Here is a 24,685-nt window from a genome sequence, read left to right on the forward strand (position 1 = left end):
CTGCCCTGCTCCCCAGTGGGGATGTTTGGATTTGGCAGAGAATGTGGGTGTGATTAATTTTTTTTATTCATTTTTTTGAGAGACTACTTATGAATACATAGTTCTTTACATATTGTTTTCCAAGCAGAAACAAATGGAATCATTATCTGTGTTGTGAGTCTGCGAATGAGAACCACATCGCTGGTGCAAGAGTTTCCCACTCTTCCTTGTTACTTAAAAAAAATCACTGTGTAAATAATTAATTTCTTACTCAAACAGTTGTGTTTTCAATTGCAGCTAGTGCAAGAGCTCTTTTCTGCTAAAGTACCCTTTCTTTGGAGGGAATATTAACAGTTTCTTGGTTAAAATTACGTTTCATAGCTCATGTGATTGAAAACACTACATCACTTGCCACTACAAGAGCAAGCAGTATAATTCTTTCGTATTTCCACCTGATTTCTTTTATATTTACTTGGTAATGGATATTGACAGGTATGAGAACCTGCCCAAATTGTGGGACTACCTGCAGCAGTATCTGTTGTGTGTAATACTAGATGTTGTTAGGTGTATATTTGTTGACTTTTTAGCATCGGAAGCCCAGGCTGCACGGAGGGGCTGTGAATTGTCTTTTTTGCCTGTATGAGATTCACTGTAAGTCCATGCCAGAGCACAGGGCTGATCGTTACTGTGGATTGTGAACTACTTATGGGTAGAACTGACACAGCATACATATTCCCTCTCTCAAAAAATCCCAAGCCAACCAAAACCCAAAAAACCCTGAACAAACCCAAACCAACAAAAAAACAACCCAAACCCCAATGTGTTGCTTTGGAGAGCTTGTTCTGTGGAAATTAGTAGTAAATAACAAAGATCTCAGTGTGAACTGGGTGGAGATCCCCAGCATGACTGTTAACATACCTTTAAAGTGACCTTTGTTGATTTTATTTTTTTTTATTGCTGTGGAAACCCTATTTTGCACAGAGATAGGACTATCTCGATGCACCAGAGCTTGGGGCTGCTGCTGAACAGTGGTGCCAGGAGCTCAGACTGGCTCCTGCATCCTGCTCCAGCTTTGTGCCTGCAGAGCCCCAAAGGATTTCAGACCTGCACATTTGGTTTTCTGGCATGGAAATGTAATGGTGCCATCCGCTCTGTAACAAGTGCTTAAAGAAAGGTAACTGAAATAAAGACAGATATTTCCCCTTTAGTAAGCAATGAGCTTGTGAGCTCCATGCATTGGTAGAGAGCAGGTGTCAGGATGAGGTTTCTTCACTAGATCCGTGTTTGCTTTACTGTGGAACAAGGTAAAAATAAATCATTGGTGAGGTGCTTATGGCTGAGTGATCACTGTGATAATAATGGTGATTTAGCTTATTAGGACTAATCAGATAAAATGATTCCCAACACTTAACTGATAAGTTATGCAAACATGGAGGACAGGCTTTTAATTGGGCTGGTCCTTGGGTCTAACCCCTGGAGGTGCCAGCACGGAGGGAATCTGACCCTTGGGGTTTCCACTGTATTTTTTTAGGCCAGTACTCACATAAAAACATTTGAAAATTCATCCTGATGGTTTTAGAGTAGAAGATTGTTTGCTGTCAATCCAAAACTTTATTTATGTGCAATTGATCTGCTTGCTTAATTATCTGACATTTGTGTGACTGATCTTGAGTCTGATTTCCTCATCTGCTCTGGTATAAAAGGTAAGGTATAAGTTGCAATGTTGTTTGGAAACAGAATAAATTAAATTGTTTGTTTGTTTTGCTCATGTGTAGGATTGGGGTTTTCCAAAAATACCCCAAATCTGAATCCTTTGATTTGTTCAGGCTTCCCACTACCATTAGAAATTGGATTGATCAGCAAGTATAGGGGATTAATGAGTGCTAAAATAATTGCTCTACGTCCTTCAAAATGTTATTTAGTCATGTATGAAGCTGACTGCAGTAAGCTGTAGCCCTCACCCCTTCCTTTTTCTTGCTTACACATTGCACCTAATGTCTATCAAGTTGATGCGATGGATAGGTCGAACAACTCATAAGGGTCAAGTGATACAACAGCCAAACTTGGGTGATGGTGAACTCTCCAGTAGAGATGGAAGTATGTATCGGTGCAGCTGATGGTTTGATTTGATAAAACTCAGTAAGATGTATTTAGTTAAAATGAACTCATCTGCCTTGAAAACGAACTCTCATTTCAATTCTAGGGTGGCTGATATGGTCCCTGGGTAAAACACGGCATATCTTGATTGCTGATAGGTATCTTCCTTTTGTAAGAAGATATTTACTAAGTAAGAATAGCACAGGCATTAAGGTAGAATTGTCAGTACTTCTTTGGTGCACTATAGATTTTGGTTTTGGTGAGGAAGCACATGAGCACAAATGTATCCCATGTTGGTGTTTTGGGGGTTTTTGTTTTTGTTTTGTTTTGTTTCTCGTGTTGTTTTTTTTTTTGTTTTGGTTTTAATTAATTTGGATTTTATGAATTTTTTGGGAGGTCAGGTTAGTTCAGAGGAGGAAACTGCTTGTTGGAAAGCCTTCTTTCTCTTATAAAGTGAATAACTGTTCATAGTTTTCCTGGTTGCCATGTATTAAAATAGCTGTAGTAGACCTTAGAGGCCCATTTTTGTCCTGTGAGTTCTTTGTTGTGTGGTGTAACCTACTCAGAGAGGAGCGTATTTCTTATCCCTAAGTCACCATATGTTCGCAGCAATAATCATTTTTTTCCATAAGTATCTGTATTAGTTCTGTTGTGCGTACACTGTACTTTATAGTTTTTGATGTAGTTTTTATAAAGAGTTGTGGTGGAAATTGTGAGGGTTTTACAGTAGGGATGTATGTACATTGGCAGGACTGCTTCATCACAGGATGTATACCACTGTTAGCTGCTTAAATAATTTTTACGTTCATATACTGAATAAAATCTCAGTTTATCATTTGGCATTTGTTAAAAAAGGGAAAAGTTCTCTATAAATGGTGTGTCACTTGAGTGTTATGAAGCTCTGTGCCTACGTGATCCCCAGTTCAGAACCTTCTTCAGTGCTGCAGAGTGCGATTCAGTCTGAATCCACAATATTGCTATTTATTTGGCTCACAGCAGTGTCAAGGCAGGCGTTAAGAATGGGTCTCAGAAGCGATGCTGCAGATGCACACAGCAGGAGCAGCCCCTCATGCCAGGACTTTACTTTGCTTTAATACTCAGAAAATTCTCCATGGAAACCTTGAAGTCGGCCATTAGAGTGTACTTCGGATGAGGACATAGAATATCCTGCGCGCTCGTCCATTGGCATGTATTTCTGAGTAAGCTGTTGTGGAGGCTTGCCTGGCTTTATAGAAACAGCTAAATGTGTTTATTTATATAGCTAAATATGCTATATAAACTGCTAAACCTGACAGGCAGGGATGGGAGGAATAGAGTCAATTATAATTAAAAGTTTTATTGTGTCCCTTTTCCTTTTCTGTGTTCATATAGTATATAAAATTCCTCTAGCATTCTATTTAAATTCTGGGGCTTTCATCTGACCTTTCATTCTCTTCCTATACAACTGCCTTTCCTGTAATAGAATAACATAAATGACTGTCATCAAATTCTGCCTGCAATTACTTTGTATCAGTCAACCTACTGCTTTTGTGTGTATCTGCTTTCATCTCATTAGCTGTTGTACAGACGAATTATGACTTGTAGGCAGTTGACTGACTAGCTGTTGGATGATTCCTTTGAGTACTGAAGGTATTTGGCCAGCAAAATGTTGATGTAGATATTTCAGCATTAGGCAGGTTACAAAATGTTTGGGGTTTGCACTGACAAGGGAGTTTCCATACTAAGGCATACGCTGTGCAAATATGTAAACGGATTAACAGAGCAGATTATTTGGATTCAGAAATTGGTTTATAGTGCAGTGAATGAAATAATTCTGGAAACTGGAAGTCACGCAAACGGGGTATTTTCATGGTGATTTGTATTCAGAAATGCTGAAGGCCCATAACCCTGCCTAATTTTGAGCTTATTTGATACAGCTGTTAAGTGCCCCAGGGCAATTAAAAAAATTCCTTAAAAAAAAAGCAACCCTCTTTCAATGAGGAGTTTTATAAACTGCTGGTGTGTTAGTGGGGGGTTAAATTATTGTTTATTTGTATATTTATTTTAACCCTCCAACTCAGTAGTTGGAAATCGCTAACTCCAGTCCCCATTCCCTTGCACTGTTATCATTCCTTTATTCATGCAGAGATTTTCAGATGCAGTCACTTCGCAATGTGAGTCCATGCTATTTTCCAGCATTTGTGCTGAATCACAGTCTTGGTGACTGCAACTTGTGCTTTTATGCCATGATAGTCACATTACTGTTATGGAAAAGATTTTTATTTTTTTATTTTTATTTTTTTAAATTATAATAAAGTATGAGTAAATAATGTGTGTGTACAGCTGTGCTTTGGAAGAGAAAGTAAAGCTATATCATAAAGATACATATTTATGTATATATGATCAAGACAAAATATTCTTCACTTAAACCACTGGATTTCTGTTTGCTAGCTTCAAGATTTCATGTGCATATTTTCATTTGTTTGTTATTTCATATTGATGTGGGTAACTTTTTAAGTAAATGAAGTAGATTGAGTTAGGTTACTATTTCAGATGTTATTTTTGAATAATTGAATAAAACCCAGTTTGGGCAATTGTGTGAATAGGCGTTTTCCCAAAATAGCACTGATGTGAGTGGAAACAATAGCTTGTGTCTCCAGAATAATGGAAGTGCTTGATAGAATTTTAGCATCTTAAGATATCACTCCGAACATCTGTTGCTAAAGTCATACAGTCTCATGGGCTTCCACTGACCAAAGTAACAGCAGTTTAATTCCAGCATTCCACAGAAATGTGAACCTTTTCAACTGGCAAATTCTGGTGAGTGCATGTACTTTATTTGAATGCTATAAGCACAAACAGTATCTGCCCAGGTGGTAGCTGATATGTTGTGATTTAACTGTTTCTCATGCACATTGGAAGGGATGAAACATGCAATGTTTGTGTTTGTCTTGAAAAGGTTTCCCTAAATTACAGCAATGCTCACTTGGTTTGAGTTGATTGGCGGGATAATCAGTTTGATAGTTTTGATGTGCAGGCAGTTGATTTAGATTTGATTCATATATATTGTATAAATACCCATCTCGTATTTGCTTGAGTGTTGCCGTGTAAGGTTTGTGGCACTTCTGTAGGTCTAAATATATGAAATACAATAGACTGTCTGAATTTTCATAAAGTAGGCAAACCTTCAGATAAAGATGGCTTTGGCACGAGAATTAGTGGGTTTTCATGACCAATTTGCTAATACTATTATTGTGGTATTTTGTATGCTAAAATATTTAATGGAGTTTAAGTTGTTTTTACTACAGCTATTGAGCTGTGGATTTTTTTTGATGCTAGTGATTAAAGGCATTCCCAAACTTTTCTGGCCCTAAATATTTAGCCAAGGGAGCTTGTTTTCCTGGGATTTTTGTGTTAATATGACAATAGTCTAAAGCTAAAGCAGTACAGGGCTGGATTTTGCAGAAATCCCTATTAGTTTTAGAGCACAGTTTCCAGACAAACATTTGAGGCTAAACTGCTGAGGAAGCAGATGCCAGTCTGTAGATACTAAGAGTTAATATCTCTTGAGATGTGTTCACTCTCTTAAGGAGCTTCTAGCCCCCAGCAAGGCTTTTCATCAGCAAGAAGAGAGGAGCTGGTGAAGTTGGTGGCACTGGTCACAGTGTTGAGTGGCGCTGGAGGAGTGGGTGAGTGTAGGGTAGGGACAGATCTTTTGGAGCCAACTGTAAATACTGAACTTGAACCCTGCATCATTGGGATAACGGCTGTGACTTTGGGTAGGTTTACATGGCTTCCAAACAAGTTAATTTGGTGGGTAATAATAGTGGTGCTTCAGAGCATCCAAGAGAGTCAACAACAAAGAGTGGCTTGGGGGAAGTGAAAACGTTATTGATTCCCCCCAACACAAGAGAAGACTGAGTGTACTTGTCCTCCTTGTTTTACCTTGTGTCTCTGCTGAATGGTGAGTGTGTGTGCATGCATACATGTGTGTGTATATGTATTGTATATATGTATGTGTATACATATAATTTGTTGGTTTCCATATACAAGTATGTATTCGTTGGTATTCAAGATTTTGAAATTGTTTTATCAGTGTCAGGAAAGCAGCTAAGTGTGAAAGTTTCATTGCTATTAAGTTGTTTTCAACAAGAGTTTAGCTTGTGTAAACCGTACACTATTATAACATATTATAAGGTACAGAGGGGGTTGTGGTTGAAAATGTTTTAATAATTCATAATATAGTTTTCTTTTTCCCACATAAAAGAAGTTTTAAGCAGCTTCTACCTCAGTATACCTTTGTTCTAGATCTGATATTCAAGTGGTAAAAAGGGAAAAAACTTTCTCATTGTATTTTGTTCTCATGAGTGTTTTTTTGTGGTACTGCTTTATTGAGCAAATTTCAGTTGAGGCAGCCAAGAGCGCTGTTAAACAAAGAAGTATCTGCTTAACAAAGGTAGACCTTTATATACACTAAAATATTTTATCTGGAAATAACATCTGGTGTTACTTCGTTTGGTGTTCAGACAACAATCTTTGTTGCTTGGTTTTGAAAGCTCTGGCTTTCTGGAACTGATGAAATAGAAATCTTTGAGTATGACCCAGTTTGACAGCAAACTAGCTGGTGGTGTGTCTTGCTCTGAGCAGACCATGAGACTCATGTCTGATGAAGCCCTCTTTCTTACAGCTTTCTCTCTTATGCTGGTTTGTGGTTTGCAGTTCTTTTTTTTTTTTTTTTTTTTTTTGCCATGATTGGGGCACCTAAAATTTTTCTCTTTCATTCTCTGTTGGGTTTGGATGTTGTTTGTTTTGGGGGGAGTGGTAGTTTTTTCTTTGGTTTGGATTTGTTTTTCTTTTGTCTAATGAGGTACTAACACATGCTGCAGTATTACCTTAACTAAGGCACTTGAAAGGATGTTTCAGTACGTGTGTTCACTAATTTCCCAGCCTCTACCTTCATGTCCAGCCTGCCCAAATGCCACCAATGGCACAGGGTATTGCTTTGGTTGGTGAAGGGAGCAGAAAGGTACACAATTGCCCATGCTCTGGTATGATAGCAAAATCCTCCTTTCCCTAGGAAATCATGTTGAAGGTAGGATCAGAAGAAGGAAGGCTGAATCAGGTTGCTTTTTCACTCATCTCCAGCGTAAGGGTACAGAAATGCTGGGGTCACCATTGGGTGACCCACTTCGTTGACTGGTGGTGGGATTCATGGTGGGAAACCCTCACATATGGATCTGGATGTTGTTTAGCTCACTATGAGAGTCTGATATCATTAAAACTTTTTAGCACTTCCAATAATACAAATATATTTATTTCTGAGCTTGATCTTAAATGCTTTTTAGTTGATGTGATTCAAACTAATCCACTAAGAGCCTGATCATCTGCCAGCCGCTAGAGTTGGGTCAAAGCTCTGTAAATTAATGAGCTCAGGGTGATTAGTACAGGTTTTGGTGCATTGGACAGTGCACCAAATTGGTGCCCGAGGTATATGTCTGTCACTTTATTTCCTTTAAAATTCTTATGCTTTGAGGATGTTTTCCCGGCTTGACAGTCAAAATAAACATGAAGGGCTCTGTCTGATACCAGTGAATGAAAATTATATTATGGTTCCAAAAAAGTAGGATCAAAGTTTTAACCACTGCTAGTTACAGAGACACTTACTGCTGAGATAATCCTAATCCAATCTTGGTTGAAGACCATTGTGTATTTAGCAGGTTTGTATCTGGGTATCCATTCACAGGACATGTTATGGGAAGAGGTTAAGTCTTGCAGCAACAGTTCTGCATTGCTTTTGTAATTGGAAGAAATATTGCGTACTGGTACATCTATTGTATGAAGCTGTGGAGGCTACAGAGAGCTTCTGTGGACATCAGGTTCATCTTGCTGATTAACTGTTGACTGGCAGTCGGTCAAGGAGAGGAAATGAGCCATTGCAAATTTTAGTGACGGCTTAAGCACACACGTTATCTATAGATTTTTTTAAAAACCTGGTAACTTCTGGTAAAATGTAGCTCGCTTTGTAGGCAGAAAAGACTCTTGCATTTCATGAGCTTTCAGACAGCTTCAGATGATGGAAGAATGATGTGTGATGGATATCCAGACTCACTCTGGCATTTGACAGAGGGTCCAATGACAGGTTAATGGATTTGGCCGTGGAAGCTCACATTTCTGAGGCCAGTCCTGGCCTGCTGGCTTATATCGAGCGTCTTCAGCAGTAGAGAGCACTTCCAAGCCATTTTGGCTGAGTTTTGTCCAGTTTGATCTAGAATACTTGGTAACTGTGTTGATGCCAGTCTTTGTCTTCATTCTGTTTTTATTCTCTGATTAGTATTCATACTATAAAATCGCTTTTCCAAAATCTCTACAATCCTCTTCTTTCCACAGATGTCTGAAAATGGTTTACATTTGTTGGATATCATGAGCTTTCTTGAGGGAGGATTATTTTCAAGGTGATTTGCCCTGAAATGATTGCATGTGCTGTAAGCAGCTGTCAAGAGCATGTGGCGGGGCTGGACTACCAGTTAGCAGTCTTAGCTAGATCTGTCTAAGCACCATTCACTTGTTGGATTTTTTTGCATTATTCTCAAGCATTTCAAGTAAGATTTTAATATCTGCTTGTTATTTTCAATTCCAAAATACCTGCAAATCTGTGTCGGTTAACTTGTTAGTTCTGTTGAAGTTGGTTCATTATTTAAAAGTCAGGCTGTAGCTGTGGTCTCCAGTGGGGCACCAAGTCTCCTTGTACCTCTGGGAAGTTTCAGTATCTTTATTTTGTCAGTCTTTATGCCCCATCTCCTGGGGTTTGGGTCCATCTGGTTGGACTCCTTGAACATGGGAATTTGTGGTCCATGCATGACTGTGCATACAGCAGCTGTCTTGTGCTGCTGGGTGGCTGGAAGAGCAGTTAGGTTCTGTTGAAGTACTAGTAAAGTCACATTCCATGGACAGACCTTGCAAGACATGAGAACTGACTGTATAATACAGCATTCTGTGTCATCTGGAATTTTTGGTCCTTTGACACTTGTAATTAAGCACTGAGATTGCTTAAATATCTTTGACTGTTGTTCACTGTTGTTGCTGAGCCCAGCTTAGGCTGTGTGAGCTAAACTTACTGATCCCCATCATTCATGGGTGGCATCCTCCATGGCTGGGGCATGGGCACATTTTTGGTGCATTTGTGTAGGTAAAATGCTGATAAAGCTAAGCAGCCATTGGCCTTAGTGTGAGTTGTAACATCTACTTTACAAATTCTCTCCAATTCTGACCTGTAATCATACTTTTGACTTAATTGTGGTTAAAACTGCCAGGTGTCTACAGCTATCAGGATTGGTTGGCAGTAGTGCTAAATTAAGTTCTAAATGATTCCTCATAATTCAAAATACATAGTAACGCCTCCGTCTCCACTTGGGGTTTGAGGTTGCATCTTCTACCCCATGCTCTATATTCCACGTCTGGGAAATGAGCAGCAGGGCAGGAATGTCCTGGGGTGGGCAGATCCAAGCTGGTGGTTTGCTGCCTGCAGCTGTTTGTAAGTCTCTCTCTGACTTAAATATAGCCATATTATGTAAAATCCCACACTGTATTTTTGTTCTGTGTGTGTAGAAGCTGATATTGTGATAAGATGGTAGCTGTGCCTGGAGTTGGACATATATATCTCTATTAGCCCCGAGGGTAGTGTTGGAAAAGTGCTCTTTTGTTTTCAGTTTAGCACAGGAAGCTCATTTTGGCTTCATTTAATATCACCGCTCAAACTGGCGGGGAATCAGAAATGTAGTTACATGACATCATATGTCTGGCACAGCAGCATGGCTTGGAGCTTCATAGAAACCAGCCCCCCTGATAATAAATCAAAAATTGAAACATTTCTGCAGTCTGTCATAGCAAGAGAAGGTTGCATGGCGCATTTTTTACTACTTCTCGTCTGCTTCCAGAAGAGACAGAGTTTTCTGAACTGTTAGAGTGATCTTGATACTGATGTATAGAAACAAGCACAGGGGGCGAAGTTATGGGCTTTGTGTTCTGGGGATGGGTGCCTGTCCTGTCCCCCTCTGCTGCTGTTGGGACTCAAAATCCACCTGCTCTCCCAGTGCAATGCCTCCACTTTGGCCTGGGTATGCTGATATATGGCAGAATTGTACTTATGAGGATTACACATTATTCCGGTTACACTAAAAGATATTAAATATATGCTGGCAGAGTTTTTCTTGTGTAAAGTTGATTTTATTTTTATTTTTGTTATTTATATTTTATTTGTATAGCTGAAAGAATATACAGCAAAGATTTAAACCACTGTTTGGTGAATAATTTTCATGTCTACAGTGTGCAAAGTTTTAGGATTTATAGTGAATGAGTCTGGAAGAAACAAATCACTTGTGGAGTGATGAGACCTTTTCTGCTTTCCTGTTAATCACATAGCAGAGAAGGCATGGGTGTGCACGGAGAGTAAATATAAGACAAACTCTATAAACTTCTGTCCGCTATTTTTTTTTCTTTATTTCTCTAACATTTTTATCTTGACCCATGTTTTATTCTTTTTTTTTTTTTTTTTGGGGGGGGGGGGGGGGGGGGCGGGGTGTGTTTTTTTGATTTTGGGGGGGGTGTTGGTTTGGGTTTTTTTTCTTTTTTTTCATGTCTTCTGGAGTGTGCATAGAGCAATAGGTGTCAGGAGGAGTCGGGTCTGGTGCCCATTTTCCTTGTAAACAAAGCTGTAGCAGAAAGAGCAGACACCTGATCAGACGTGGAAACCTGTTTTCTAATTAATTCCTGATGCTTCTCACACTGCTGTATAACTTTATAAGGAGTTCAGAGAGATACTGTTCCGCTGGTTTGGGAGGCTTGGTTACTGCACACCTTATCCTGCCACGTCTCAGCAGGCCTAGATTTCTTCGGTTACCTGTCCCTTCTCTGCAGAAAGGTATATTTTATAAAGCGCTTGTTGTATTGTGAGGGGGTTTTATGCTGCAGATGAGGGACCTGGCTGATTGTGGGTCAGAGTGGGATGATTTCCTGGTGCCTAACTCCATGGCATGAGGCGCTAGTGCAGCACTGCTTTGGGTGAGTTTTGGTATGAGCAAACTATTTTTATTATGCATTTGTAATTGTGATGCTCAGATTATCAGTGTCTGCAATTATGGGCTTACATATAAAGGTACTGTTGGTGTAGGAGGGGCAGGTCTGGGTGGGTGCTGCAGCTCTTTGCAGGAGCTTGGCTGTGCTGGCATTGGTCTTCACTCAGCCTTTGCAGGAGGATGCTCATCTTGTCATGACCGCTTATTGGAAGTAAAGAAACACGTGAGACTGCTCTATTTACATCTTGAGATAAGCAGTATTTTATATATATATTTTTTTTATGACAATTTAGGGAGAATAGTGACTGGAAATGGGATCTACCAGTCAAGGAGTCATGGGTAATAAACTCCTTTGAACGGGAAAAAAAGAATGAAACAAATAGGAAACAGGAGCAGGATTGGGTTGACTCTTCAAAAATTATATGAAAATATTGAAGATACTAAAGGGAAACATTCTCTGGTCATGGATCTCTTGTCTCTTTGGAGGTAGCAGATGTTGGGATGAATGGGCAGGCAATGGTGAACCTCGCTGGCTTGGCACTGCTTCTTCTAGTTTCTGTGGTCCATGCCCAGGATTATAGTAGATAATTACTGCAAACAGCAACGCTGTGTGTTTGTTTCTGAGTATCACCAGGGTTGATTTCACTTATAAGTTGGGTGGGAATGGTCATCGTCTGGAGCCTGCAGAAAAGTTCCCAGTGCTGTAATTTCATTGCAGCACTGCAGAAACTGGGGGGACATCATGGATTTATAGCGCTGTTTTGCTCCATGATATAGTCTCACTTTCTATAGTTCTTTTTAAAAGTCTTTCTTGCATTGGTGGTTTGAAATGTTGACAGCTAGTGCTTGTCTTACTTAAAAATAGGCCATAAATGTCATCCGTTATTTTAGAACCCAAAGTGGATTTAAGCACATAGATGGTTTTATAGCCAGTGACTTGTGACATAACTAGACGTTTTGGAAATTGAATAAGTCTTTCAGTTGCAAAATATGTATCTTTTGGTGACTTTTCTGTTTATGATCACAGATGTTGCCCAAAAGGTCATCATTCCCAATAAGAACCTTGGCCTGATTAACTTTTCATGAGGTCTCAATTACATTTAAAAGAGAAATTAACTAAACTAATGCCATAAAAAGCAATTTGGAATTCCTCTCATCAGGCATGTTCTCAGGTATCCTTCAGGACCTGAAGGTCTGATTTTTTTTAATTTTCAACCTATTAGCTATAATTAGCCTTTCTGTCAACTTTAGAGAGTGAACTTCTATCTTACTTTAGTCTAGGCTGATTTAATTGTTTCACCAGGCTTTTAATAATCTGTAAAATCTTTCAAATAAGCAGTTCTTACTAGTGCCTGACTTACTGTCTGGGCTTTTTTATGTTTGTTTGGTTTTTCTTTCTTTCTTTCCAAATAATAGCGTGTTGTGCTGCCAGCTATGTATCTTGCACAACAGTACTGTCTCTGCTGACCCATGGGAAATGGTTTGTTATTGCAAAGGAGCCTTCAGCCTTTTGGAGGTGGTTTCTAAATGCTTAGGGAGGTCTTTGCTAGGAAAGAAGTATAAAGAAATATACTAGTGCGTAAATTGGAAAGCAAAACTGTACAAAGTTTCAGTCCATTTTTTTAAAATAAAATGGTGTTATTTTTGTCTTGAATATTCCTCTGTTGTGGAAAAAATATGGCAGTGTCATGGCTAAGATTGTGAAGTGTCTTTGCTAGAAGCCTGTTTTCTCCCAGGGCGGGAGTAAGAGGTGTCCTCTCAGGGTCATTGTTTACAGTGATATATGCTTACTGTCAGCATTGGAAGTAATTGTCAGAAAACATCAATTTTAGAGAAATTAGTAGATGAAGAGCAGTGTATTTTCAAGTCAGATCAATATTTCACTGATCAGACACAGATTTCTTGACAAGTTTTGGGGGTAGGACTGAGGGTGAAGAGCGGGTCTAATGAAAACCAGTAAATCATGGTCTTCCAGCAGTGAAAATGTCAGTGGTGACATAATGAAAGGTATATATCGTGGCCTGTGGAATGCCAGATGATTCATGTGTGAAAATTAAGCAACTGGTTAAATAGGGGGGCACACATTCTGAAGACTATGTCTCCTTTTAGTATGTTCTGTAGGTGAGCATTTAAGTCTGATGAGTTGGAGCATGATTTTGAGGTATTCTTCAGCTATGTTGGAGATAACATCTCTTACCTGGCAGACATTTGAATTACTGGTGATACTCCATAAACACTCTGTACCTTGGGAAAGTGGACTTTCTAATGCCAAGATGATGAGGCATTTGGATCCAGCAACAGGCATAGCAGATGACGAGATAAACGAAGGAGGAGAGGAGTTTGAAGTGAAGCTTGATCTCTGGGAGGTGAGGGTTTTAGTGGAGCAGATTGAAGATGGAGCAGGAGAAGGTCTGCCTTAGCTCTTAGTTACTGATATCAGTTATGCTATTTAATATCATATAATATTTGCCATCTGGTGAACTAATGATATTAAAGCATCTTAACTGAATGAAATGGACAGTGACAGAGATTACAGCGCATGGAAAGGTAGTCAATGGAAGGTGTTAGGGCAAATGCATGAGACACCAGGGTGTGGGACTGGCTACAGCTGAAGGCAAAGGAGAGATGAGGATGTCAAAACCCCACAGGGGCTACCTGATCACCCTGATGGGTGCCTGCCCCAGCTAGGCTTATCTGAGGGACAAGACTGAAGGAGTGACAACTCCGACATTGCAGAGATGTTCTAGGGTGGAGGGAGAAATTCCTTTTTGAAGTTTAAAGCTTGGGTAATACAGAGTAGGGGTTATGTTATAATTTGTGTACTGGAGATAGGTTGAATTGCCGGGCAATACATGACCCAATGTGACCAGCTGCAAAATGATTTATGGAGGGGCATGCCTTAGTTTACCCCCCATTAGGGAAGTCAAGTGAACCCATACCTGTTTGTCCAGGTGTGTCTGTGTGTGAGCAGGACTACAGAGGCAGGAGACCAGACCTATTGGCTTCTGCAGTTTCCTCGTTTTCTTGTGTGTTGAAGTGTGAGGAGATGTGGTAATATTGTTCAGTGACTGTGGTTTTCCCTCTGCTCTGGACAACCTAATCTCTCCACACTTCAGCTCCTGTTCTTTTTCTCTGCTGATCTCAGGCAACGACCAGCCTTTGTCCTGGCTCCTAGGCTCTTCCTTTAGTGCTTCTCTCTCCTAGTTTTTGTTTGCTCTGCTTTTATTACCAGAACCAGAGTTTACCTGTTATGATGGGCACTGGGTAGTGGTCCTCTGACTGTCAGGATCCAGCCCACTGAATCTTCCTATAAGGTCCCCAGTGACTTCCTGCCCCACTTTCCTCTTAGCTCTTTTGTAAGTGGCTTTATTCGTGTACACATCATTTCTGCCATGAAACCAAACAAATGTGTGAATATAATATTGTTATTTTGGGAAAATACCAGCTAGCCAGGCACTGTAATTTCAGGGAGATTCACTTTTTCTATCTTTGTGCACAGTTGTTGTTTGAAACTTACCGTGAATCAACACAGTAAATAATCGATGAGCTCCAGGTAATTATTTCTGGTGGGGCAACTGGGAAAAAAATAACCACGTGTCCTGGGTTCAGCAGTAGCAGTCATTTTTCTCCTTCTTGGTAGCTGGTGCAGTGCAGTGTTTTGACTTTCAGCTCGGGAACAGAGCTGATAACAAGGATGTTTTGGTCTGGACAAGGACTTTGTGAGCCTCATGCTCTGCCGGGGAGGAGGGGAAGCCGGGAGGAAGCAGAGACAGGACACCTGACCTAAACTGACCAAAGAGGTATTCCATACCACAGCACATCATGCCCAGGATGTAACTGGGAGTTACCCGGAAGGGGTGGTAGACTGCAGGGTTGGAGGAGGTATGGGTCGGTGCTTGGTCGGGCTGGGGGGGCGAGTTATCAGTTGGCTGGTGGTGAGGTGTTGTATTCTCTTCCCTTGTTATTTCCTTTATCATTATTATCATTGGTGGTAGCAGTAGTGATCTGTGTTATACCTTAGTTACTAAACTGTTCTTATCTCAACCCGTGAGAGTTGCATTCTTTTTGATTCTCCTCTCTGTCTCTTCGGGAGTAGGGGGAGGGAAAGAAGGGGGGGAGTGAGTGAACGAGTTACCTGACTGGGTTTAAACCATGACACCATGAAACAAACAAACAATCAAAAAAACAAACCCCAAAACAACAAAACCCAACATAAAATCCTGTTCTGACATTACTTACCGATGAATAGATCTAGTTTTGTGAGAAATCCAAGAGGTGAGAGCCAGTGACTCTAGCGCAAGTGTTTACTTCTGTGCAGTATTTTGATTTACTGTTATTTAAAAAGAACAAATATAAATACACGTATGAGCTTTATGACATGTTAGCAGACAATCAATGATCCAGAATGTCCTCCTGGTTGACTGTGTCTTGTAACAGCAGTATTTTTGATGAGAATATTGTGTTATGCTCATACCCTTGCTTATGTAATTTGAACACAGTAAAATGGAGGAATGAGTGACAGTGATTAGCTACAAGTGAAATGTAGGCAGGGCCAAAGCTTGTATGAAACTGAATGAAAAATGAAATGCTCAAGGAAACTGGTACAAGGGGGAAAGAATATATCTCTGCTTTAGTCCTGGTGTTTTCTGTCTACATTTAATTCACTTTATAAGCAGTTCCCTCCAAACTGAACTCTGAACAGCAAAGTGGTTCAGATCACATTAGCTTCAGAAGGATGAATTCAAGCTAGCATTAATTCAGCTATTCAGTGAATAGTGTATGACAAGCTGCAGCAAACTGCACAGCTTTGGCAGTTTCAGTTTGAGTCAGGTTGCAGGGCGACTGTTTTGTCCATCTATAAATTGTAATGACATTAACAAGAGTGGGTGACTATTGCAGAGAAGCTTTCTGTAGAAGCAAAGGGTAGGCCATATATGTGTGGTTAAGTACCAGCAAACCTGCTGAGGTCTCCGTATCAGACTTCCACTGGGACCCAAGGGTGCAGTGTTGGAAGCTTGAAACAGTCACGGTAGTGGTGGCTAAAATGGGAATGGTATTTTATAGCTTCCTATCATGATGGAGAAGATAATTGTCTTTTAATTGGTGCTCCCCCCCCCCCCCCGAAGTTATAAAAATAAAGCAATTAAATAGCTTTTTCTGGGAGGACAAGTGCCAAATAATTAACTAGCTGTTGAATACAAATAATACTTGCAAGTCTTATGAGGCACAGGGGGTGGGGTTTGTTTGTTTGGGGTTATGGTGGGTTGGAGATTTTTTGGTATTATTTATTTATTTATTTATTTTTTAAAGCTGTTGAAAATTAAATGAGTTAATGATGGTAGTGCTTGTTTTCTCCATTAGTTAACCCGACAGCTGGAAGAACACTAATTGGTCAGTTCTAATTTGAGTTTCTTTTATGTGACTTTAATGATTTATAGCTTTTCTAATGTTTATACCAAATAAAATATGCACTAAATTCAGATGTATGTCAGTGGAGTAACTTTGAGTAAAGCTTTATGAGCAAAGTATTTCAATTTCAGTACCACACAGTAGAAAACATGAAATCAGATTCATTTTACTCTTTTAATGTGACTAATTATGGACATTTTTGCAAAGAAAGATTTCCTACAAAGTTTGTTACAGTCCTTGTGGAGTGAAGGCTGGCAGTGCATATAATGAAACAGTGCAAGAGAAGAGTCTTATTTTGATTCACAGAACCACTTTTGGATGTCACCTCTGACTGCTAGATGTGGATGTACACAAACATGAGCTACTTTTTTCTATCAAGAGAAAATGAGAATGAGATACATACTTTAAAGGCTCACTAAGCAAGGCTCAGGTCATTGTTCATTAAACTTTGTGTAGGTGCCAAAAGCGTATAGCTGGGAATGGTCAGCCCATTCCCAATTATTTCCCTGAGGGTTAGCTGCCAACATTTGTGTGGCATCTTCTGCAGCCTCGTTTGAGATGTCCTCTTTGGAAATGAGCAAAAGCAAACCTGTTATTCTCATATGTGTCCTCTCCCTTTGTGGCTTGCCTGTATTTTTGATGCCTTGTGTCAATGGGAATTCACATGTGGGTTGGGAAACAAAAAATAGCATGAACTCTGAGTGAACTGCCAGGGGATCAGAGCCATTCTGCAGCCTCCTCTATGCGTGTCTGGGGCTGAAACAATACCACCTGGTGTTCACTAACTACCACATAAATATGTTAAAGTGTTTTGGGGAGAAAACATGGACATGGCATGACAGTGTGAATAGGCAAAGCAAAGGAGTTCATTAATATCTTGTCTGTTGTGAGGAATAGTAATGCCCCAATATAGTTTGCATTGACTTTGGTGACAAAACTCTTCTCAGTGGGGAGAAAGCCCAAGTTTTGAATTAATTCATAATAATAAAATCTCATTCAGTACACAATATCTTGTATTCGGGGCTGATCGCTGAACTTCTAAAGAGCCCTCTTTGGGTTGATGCTGAGCAGTCTGTGACTCTGTGCCTAATCTAGCATGTCAAATGTGTGGGGTGATGTCCGAGAAGAACTGTCACAAATCACTCTGGAGAGCTGAGGGGGAAGGCATCAGGAGAGTGAGGACACAATGGTGCAGATTGATGTATGGTTTTATTAAAGCGCAGTTTGTTGCATGACAGACAAGCAATTTGGCTCACTCTTTAATGTCTTCATTGGTGTTTAATACAAAAAGTTTCTTGTTGTCAATATTTCTGGTATAAACGTTCTGAACACAGCCTTGCAGGAAACTGGAGGGGGAAAAAAATAAGTATTTTCTCTTGAAGATGTCCCTTTTCACCAATTAGACTTTGAGATGTCACTAAGCTGGTTTGTTTTTCTTTTTTGTTTTTGTTCTGCTCAAGCATGCTTGGTTAATTGGGTAGAACTCATTTTTGTAATCAGAAGGGTTTGGTGCTTTGGCGCTCTGCTTTGGTCTCTCCCCAATTATTCTGCGTAACAGTCTTCTTTCACAGCCAGAGATGTAATCCTGCCCATTTGAAAATGATGGTTTTATTTGGAGATCTATTTTCCCCCAAAATCCTACCAACCCCTCCAGCAATTTTTCACAACTTGAAATGTTTGTTCCTGTAGCACAAATAAACTGTTCTGTGAGTTTGCCCAGGACTGACTTTAGGCTAAGCGGTTGCTCCTTTGAGCCTTTAAAAATACTGAGTTTGTGCTGATGATCCTCCTGGTCTCTAGATTTTTTTGAAGTGGCCCTAATTTTCTAGACTTAACAAAAATATAAACCTTAAAAACTGAGTGGGATCATCTCATTGTTTTAAAACTGCAACGTGTATGAGTGGGCAGGGAGGTTGGAACTGGGTGACCTTTAAGATCCCTTCCAACCCAAACCATTCAATGATTCTATGATCTGCTAGCCTGGTACGTGGACTAGAAAACTACTTTCTTAAAAAGCTTTATGTCTTGGTTGCAGATCAGATCATATGCCAGCTATCTCTGTGAGCATGGGATACGTTCTCCTATTTTGTTTGATTTCACTTGTTTTTAGCAACTCTTATTCTTTGGCTATGTGGTAATACACTGCATTTTTTTCCCCTTTTTCCTAGCAGATTTGTTGCACAGTTGTTGCAACAACATTTGTTGTCAGTGCTTTCCCATGTTTTAACTGGAATGCTCTTGCTTTTTGGGTTAAATGTAAGTAGGAAAGATGGTTCAGGAGGATCCAAATAGCTGTTGCCATACCAAGCATCACTGAAATTTAACTTAATAAGTAGCTAAGTATAAGCTTGAGACCTCGTTTTACTTTTCCCTGGGAGAGCATGACCACCCTGCCCATGGCCAGTGCTGTTTCATGGTGTGGGCACCAACCCTGGCCTGCCAGACACAGGCTCCCTGCTCTGAAACACCCTTCCACAGATGTCCTGGGGCTGCCTGAATGGAGCCTTGCTCTCCTTTTTCTACAAAACATTAAAGAGGAGCAGAAAGGAGATGTATGTAACGTGTAGTCCACAGAAATAGTATCCCTGCCTCGGAGAGAAGAGCCTTTTCAGTTGTGCCAGTGAACTTCAAGGTTTATTTAGCAAATTATTTAACCTCCCATCCTTCCCCTTTGCAGAGGTGCCTGGCCACTGGAATTCAGTGACTGGGGTTTTGGCCTCTTATTAGCAGGAAAATCACAGGATTTCTGTGCTCACGCATGGTTTCCTTATCCTGCATCTGCATGGAGCCGGTCTGTCTGTGCATTGAGGTCAGCCCTTGTGCTGTGGGACACGGGAGGGGTTGAGCACTGGCTTCCAAAATTCCCAAACTTAGCCAGATCCTGATCTTACACATCCTGTTGAGTTCAAGGCTTGCTGCCTGCTGCTTCTGTTGCATGCCATGCAAATACCTGTGAGACAGGTCTTGAAATGATTTCTTAGATCATCCATGCCCATTTTGCAGCTAATTCAGAAGTTTTCATAGTCAGTCTTACATTTTCTGTACAATTTAAAAACCACCAACAAACCAGTGGTGTCACTGCACCACTGTGTGTTATGTATGGTGAAGTGAAATCAGAATGAATTATGTCCAACTTTTAACTTCTCGCCTTCTTAGTTGGACAATTAATTTGCATACATTGTATTTTCTTATATGAACATTGTGACCTTCCTGATTTTTTAATTTTTTTTCTGTCCTTCACACCAAATACTTAGTATCTGAAATACTCAAGTGAAACATCTCTGTTTCGTCTCTCCTCTGCATTTATCTGCAGCCAAACTATCCTCTGGGGATGAATGAATAGAAGTGACATTTTACTACGACTCATTAGAAGATGAGGGGTTTGTACATGACCTAAGAAAAGTTAAGCTTTTGCCAGTTGGACTGAAAATATAAGTTGTACAAGTTGAAAATAGAAGCAGTGTGCTATTTTCAAAATCATCTTGAAGCCACATCTTGTTAAAGATTAAATTGCATCTGAAGGAAGACGGCATGAGAGGTAACATATTGTACCCCCCTTCACTTCCCCAGGATGTGGGCTTTTAGCTCAATGGACTACAGGCTTTGTAATTAGCAGCAAGGCGATTAGATTGTCCGTGTTTCTGGGAGTAATTTGTGCACTAATTGTTTGATTATTTAATTGCTATTGCTTACTGCAACTGAGGAGAGGTAGTGAACCCTTTTGCAAGAGCTCCTAGAGGTTCCTTAGAAGTTGCGTGTACTTCACTACACCTCCTATTATCAGAAGGGTAATATACATTTAAACATTTCAGGGCCAAAGTGCAAAGAAAAATCTCTAAATAGCAAGCAGAAAGAAGAATTCTGTAAACGGCAAGTGGCAGTTAATGTGATTAGTTACATATTCTGTAGTTGCAGTAGTGCAAATTCCAACCTATAGCTTTAAGGATGAAGGGCAGAAGGGAAATCTAAAGAACAGTAGATTTTTATATTGTTTGGGAACGTGAAGTGCATAAGGGGGGGATTACTGTTGGGTAGACTTTATATCCAGGAACAGATCTTCCAGCACTGTCACAATGGTTGTAGTTCCTTTGACTGCATTTATCACTGGTGAATAATCATAACACAATTGAATGATAGACCAGGTGACCTTGCACAGTGGAATTCACAAAAGCAAATTACTCATGCTGTGGTTTCTGCAGTTTCTCACAGATATTGCTGCTTTGATATGCTGTGCTTTATACTTTAGGGCTGATATGTCTACTGCCTGCTAAGAGGGAGTTTTTATTTGCTTTTGCTATTTTATTTATCTGAAGGAAGTGTTGCTTTAGGGTGTACTGAGGTGGAGGCTTTTCCAAGTGAAAAGATAAGAGAAAATGTCTTCAAGATGAGAAGAGGTAGTAACCTATAAAACTTAAAGATATGGCCCAGGCAGTGAGGAGGAGATGCAGGAGGAAGGTGGAGGTGAGAGAGCAGCAGAAGCATCAACCTCCTGTGAGACTAGGCAACCTCTGTCTGCATTGGATGTCCAGAGAGAGCAAGGCAAGGTTTCATCTCCCATGGGAGTAAGCACTGACCACCACAGTATGTGCTGTCCTTGCACAAGGAGGAGAACCACAGAAATGCCCACAAACTAGGAATTCCTTCATTAATTTTTTCCTCCTGAAATGCTGCAACATTTGCTGCAGCCCTGCATCTAGTAGCAGCCCAGCTCATGGCCTTCAGTACTGATCAGCTAGCAAATATCTATTAAACTTGTGAGAGGGACAAGAAGGAGAAATACATCCTCACAGATAACTCCTTTCCAACAATGCATCTCTCCCAGAACTGAAAATCTGATGGTAGGTGATGCCTCTGCTCAAGGGCTCCCTGGTCCTCCCTTGGAGGATGGGGACCTTCCCATTGTCCCCAGCACTGGTGACAGTGAAGATGAGATGCTGCTGCCCTAATAAGACCTGACAAATGGGCAATTGGGCTGTGGCTTAGGGAATTTAACGGTTAATTTCCATAGCGCTGTGTCAGGGCAAAGGGCAGGAAGAAGTAATTCTGCTGCAGAGCAGCAATGGGGATGCCTTTCCGTCTGAAAGGTGTTGGTGAAGCTGGAAAGATTGAGTTAACTAGGATTTCTGTGTCGGCGCCCAAGACCTTTTATAAACAGACTGCATGATCTAAATACCATGCGACTACTTCCCCTAACTGCAATCCGGTATCAAATTCAGAGTGGGCCATGCCATTTTATATTTGGTTGGTGCACGCGCTCTGCTATGCGAGAGAGGCCACTACGCCTGTAAAGGAGAGAAGTTAGCTCAGAAACAAAAACTGTGTGCCTGTACACTGGAGAACAAGCCTGCTCCGTGAGCAGAGGTTTAGCCCTGTAGTAGCTGATATGTCAGCAATAACTGTTCGAAAAAATATTTTTGCACAGAATCTGGCAGTTTTGGCCAAAAACCTTGAACTAAAAGGGGCTTGTGAGTAAAAGGAAAAGCCTTCATGCCCTTGATGAAGCTTCTTTTAGGGCTTATAGGCTTCGTGAAGAGAAGCCATCTTTGCAGAAAAATAACATTTTGGATGATTTATAGGAAAAAAGGGAACTGAAAACAATTTTTTGCCAAATGCCTGAAGGTTTTAAGATTGTGTATCCAAATATATATGTATCTCCTTCCTTTAAAAACAAAAAAGCAATTACACTTGGTTTTTATGTATGGGTCTAAAACCAGAATGAGTGTGCTGAACAGTAATTACTGAATATGTTTTATTCAAAATAGTTTTTGATGTTCCACTGTCTGTGAAATATCAGTATTACTTTGAACATCAACAAATAATAAAATATTTTCTCAATTGATATAGTATATTTGTATATGTGTTTTGCCCATTGTGAAAGACAGAACTATGTGTAACCATGTGTAAATACTCAATATATTTGTGAAATACTGAGTATTCAGGATTCTGGCAGTAGGTACTTCTATGTATGTGGAAGTGTCTATTTTTATGTTACCTATGTATGTATGAAATGATCAGGTAGAACATACTTGCTCTAAAGAGCAATGACTATAAGGGTGGTAGGTGTTTTGTTCAATAAGTACTTTCTACTTCAGTAACCAAAGGGGTTTTTAATTTTGCCTATAACTAAACCTGTTTTGAACATACAGAAGTGGGAAAGTGAATTCTATGTATTCATTTGAGGTTCTTGCAACTTGTAAGAAGTGGTGGTGGAAATTAAGCTACTTGTAATTAGGAGAAGCACAATGTGAGTATTTTTAGCATGCAGCTGGAGGATTCCTGCCACCCTTTTAGACAGGACTAACAGCCACTTGTCTTCTGAATCTGACAACTAGGCAAGTACTAACAGCTACACAGAGACTATTTGGAGATGGGCTGAATAAGCAAGTGATCCCATAAAAGGGAAGGTGAACAACAGAAGAAAAACTGGTGTCCTCAACTGGAAGACTGTACTGTGAATAGAAAAGCTTTTTATGATGAGCAAGCCCAACAAATTCACTTCTTATTATATTTTGGAGGAATTCTTAATTCATTATCTTAATCTTGCTGTGTTTTAACTTAAAATACTGCTATTTGTCATTTCTGTTGATAACGTGTTAATCATAGGTTTCTGCTGAGAGTTAGCGTTGAGCTGTGAAGAGCCTCTTTCTTTGGGATGGGGGTCCTAATTTATTTGTACTGTAATGCAGGATTGCTGCAATTTCACTACAAACTGCTGCTTCCTTGAAATGAAAAATTGGGCTTGCATAATTTGCCTTGTTTTTGTTTGGGATAAAAAGACCCCACAACCCAAACCCCTCTCACCTCCAATCTTTCATTATCTTCACAGTATGAATATTAAGCAATTTCCACATCCAGTTGCATTGAACAGCTCTAGTCAAGCAGCGAGTAGAGAGGCTGATGTGTGTGTGTGTGGTAACGGATGGCTCTTCTTTTGCATAGGAGAGGCTCAACTCAGGAGTCCAAACACATCTTGTTTCCTTGTGCTCAGCATTGCTTATTACATACAGATATATGCCCTGAAAGCAAATTCTGCCAGAGTGGAGCATGTCTACCTGGCGACGTTGTTTGTGCAGCTGATGGGTCCTGTTTTCAGAACTGGACAATCAGGACAAAGTTGCCATTTAGCCAGCTCACCTCCAGGTGTATTTAGCCATGAGGAACTCAAAAATGTGAATAGTTCCATGCACGTATCTGGCTCCCTTGCCGAGGTGGGCTTTACTGGGGACTCTTTCCCTGGATCACACAGGGACACACTGGCCTCATTTCTTTAATCTTCTATGTGGCTGGGAGAGGTTTGTTTTATTTCCTTTTTGCTTCTAATCAGGAGTTCATTTAACCCTGGCTGATACACCTCCATGGAGTAAACCCAATGGAAATTGCCATTTCCCCCTTCATAAGGTTAAAAAAACAAAGTTTAATGCAGCATGTTGTGTTATCTGTTTCCCTCACTATTTTTATGATTTCACGGTGTTTTAATAAAAGAGCTGTTTTCAGATAAGAGCCAAGGATGATGACAGCCCCACTGGTGGCCATTTGAGATGCTAGTCCTGTGTGGGTCTCCACCAGGAGACAAATATTTGAAGACAGAGGTGGGAAGTTACACCCCTGCCCCTGGGACATCTTTCCTGAAAAAAAACCAACAAAACAACCAAACAAACAAACAAAAAAATCATTCAATAATAGCTCTCACACTTCCAAAGGTGCTGAGGCAATACCTGGTTATTGCAGAGCTCTTGGTCAGTCTGGGTGGAAAAAAAATTCAACCCCCTATGTTCTGGATGAACACCAGCAGCCAGGGGAAGCCAGCGGCTCCTGCCTGGCTTGGAAGCTGCGTCCTCTCAGGGCTTTCTTTTCTCACTCAGTTTTTGAGGCCCTTTTGCATCATTTTTAAGTAATCCTAATAATACTGGCTGTGTATCTAACAATGCACTGGTGTTGTCTGCTCCTGGATGGCTCCCCACAGCCTGGGTGCAGGGACTGGGATGCCCCTGAAAGCTGCTGGTTTTGGGAAGCTTCACAAGTGCTACTGCACAGGTATTTCTTTCTCCTTAAACTGGTTCCCTTCGTTCGATGGCATAGGAAAAATAAACCACATCGTTTGACAATAGCGTCACCGAAGGAATAAGACCCTTTGGAGCATAGATGAGGAA

At 40.3% G+C, this 24,685-nt stretch overlaps 1 protein-coding gene across 5 annotated transcripts in view; it reads left to right on the forward strand.

The window, feature by feature from the left end:
- LYPD6 (LY6/PLAUR domain containing 6) overlaps positions 1–24,685 on the forward strand; it is a 63,381-nt gene that overhangs the window by 29,436 nt on the left and 9,260 nt on the right. Inside the window, exon 1 of one of the 5 annotated variants that reach the window (XM_057415583.1) lies at positions 3,106–3,275. The exons of the other annotated variants lie outside the window; for them this stretch is intronic. The gene's annotated coding sequence lies outside the window, so the exon portion shown is untranslated. Of the gene's footprint in view, positions 1–3,105; positions 3,276–24,685 lie in introns of those variants that run through there. 5 annotated transcript variants of the gene reach the window in all.

The sequence above is a fragment of the Pezoporus wallicus genome, unplaced genomic scaffold (genome assembly GCF_028554395.1).
Source record: "Pezoporus wallicus isolate ANWC-B61680 ecotype Strahan unplaced genomic scaffold, APGP_CSIRO_Pwel_v1 contig_736, whole genome shotgun sequence".
Classification (NCBI taxonomy): Eukaryota; Metazoa; Chordata; class Aves; order Psittaciformes; family Psittacidae; genus Pezoporus; species Pezoporus wallicus.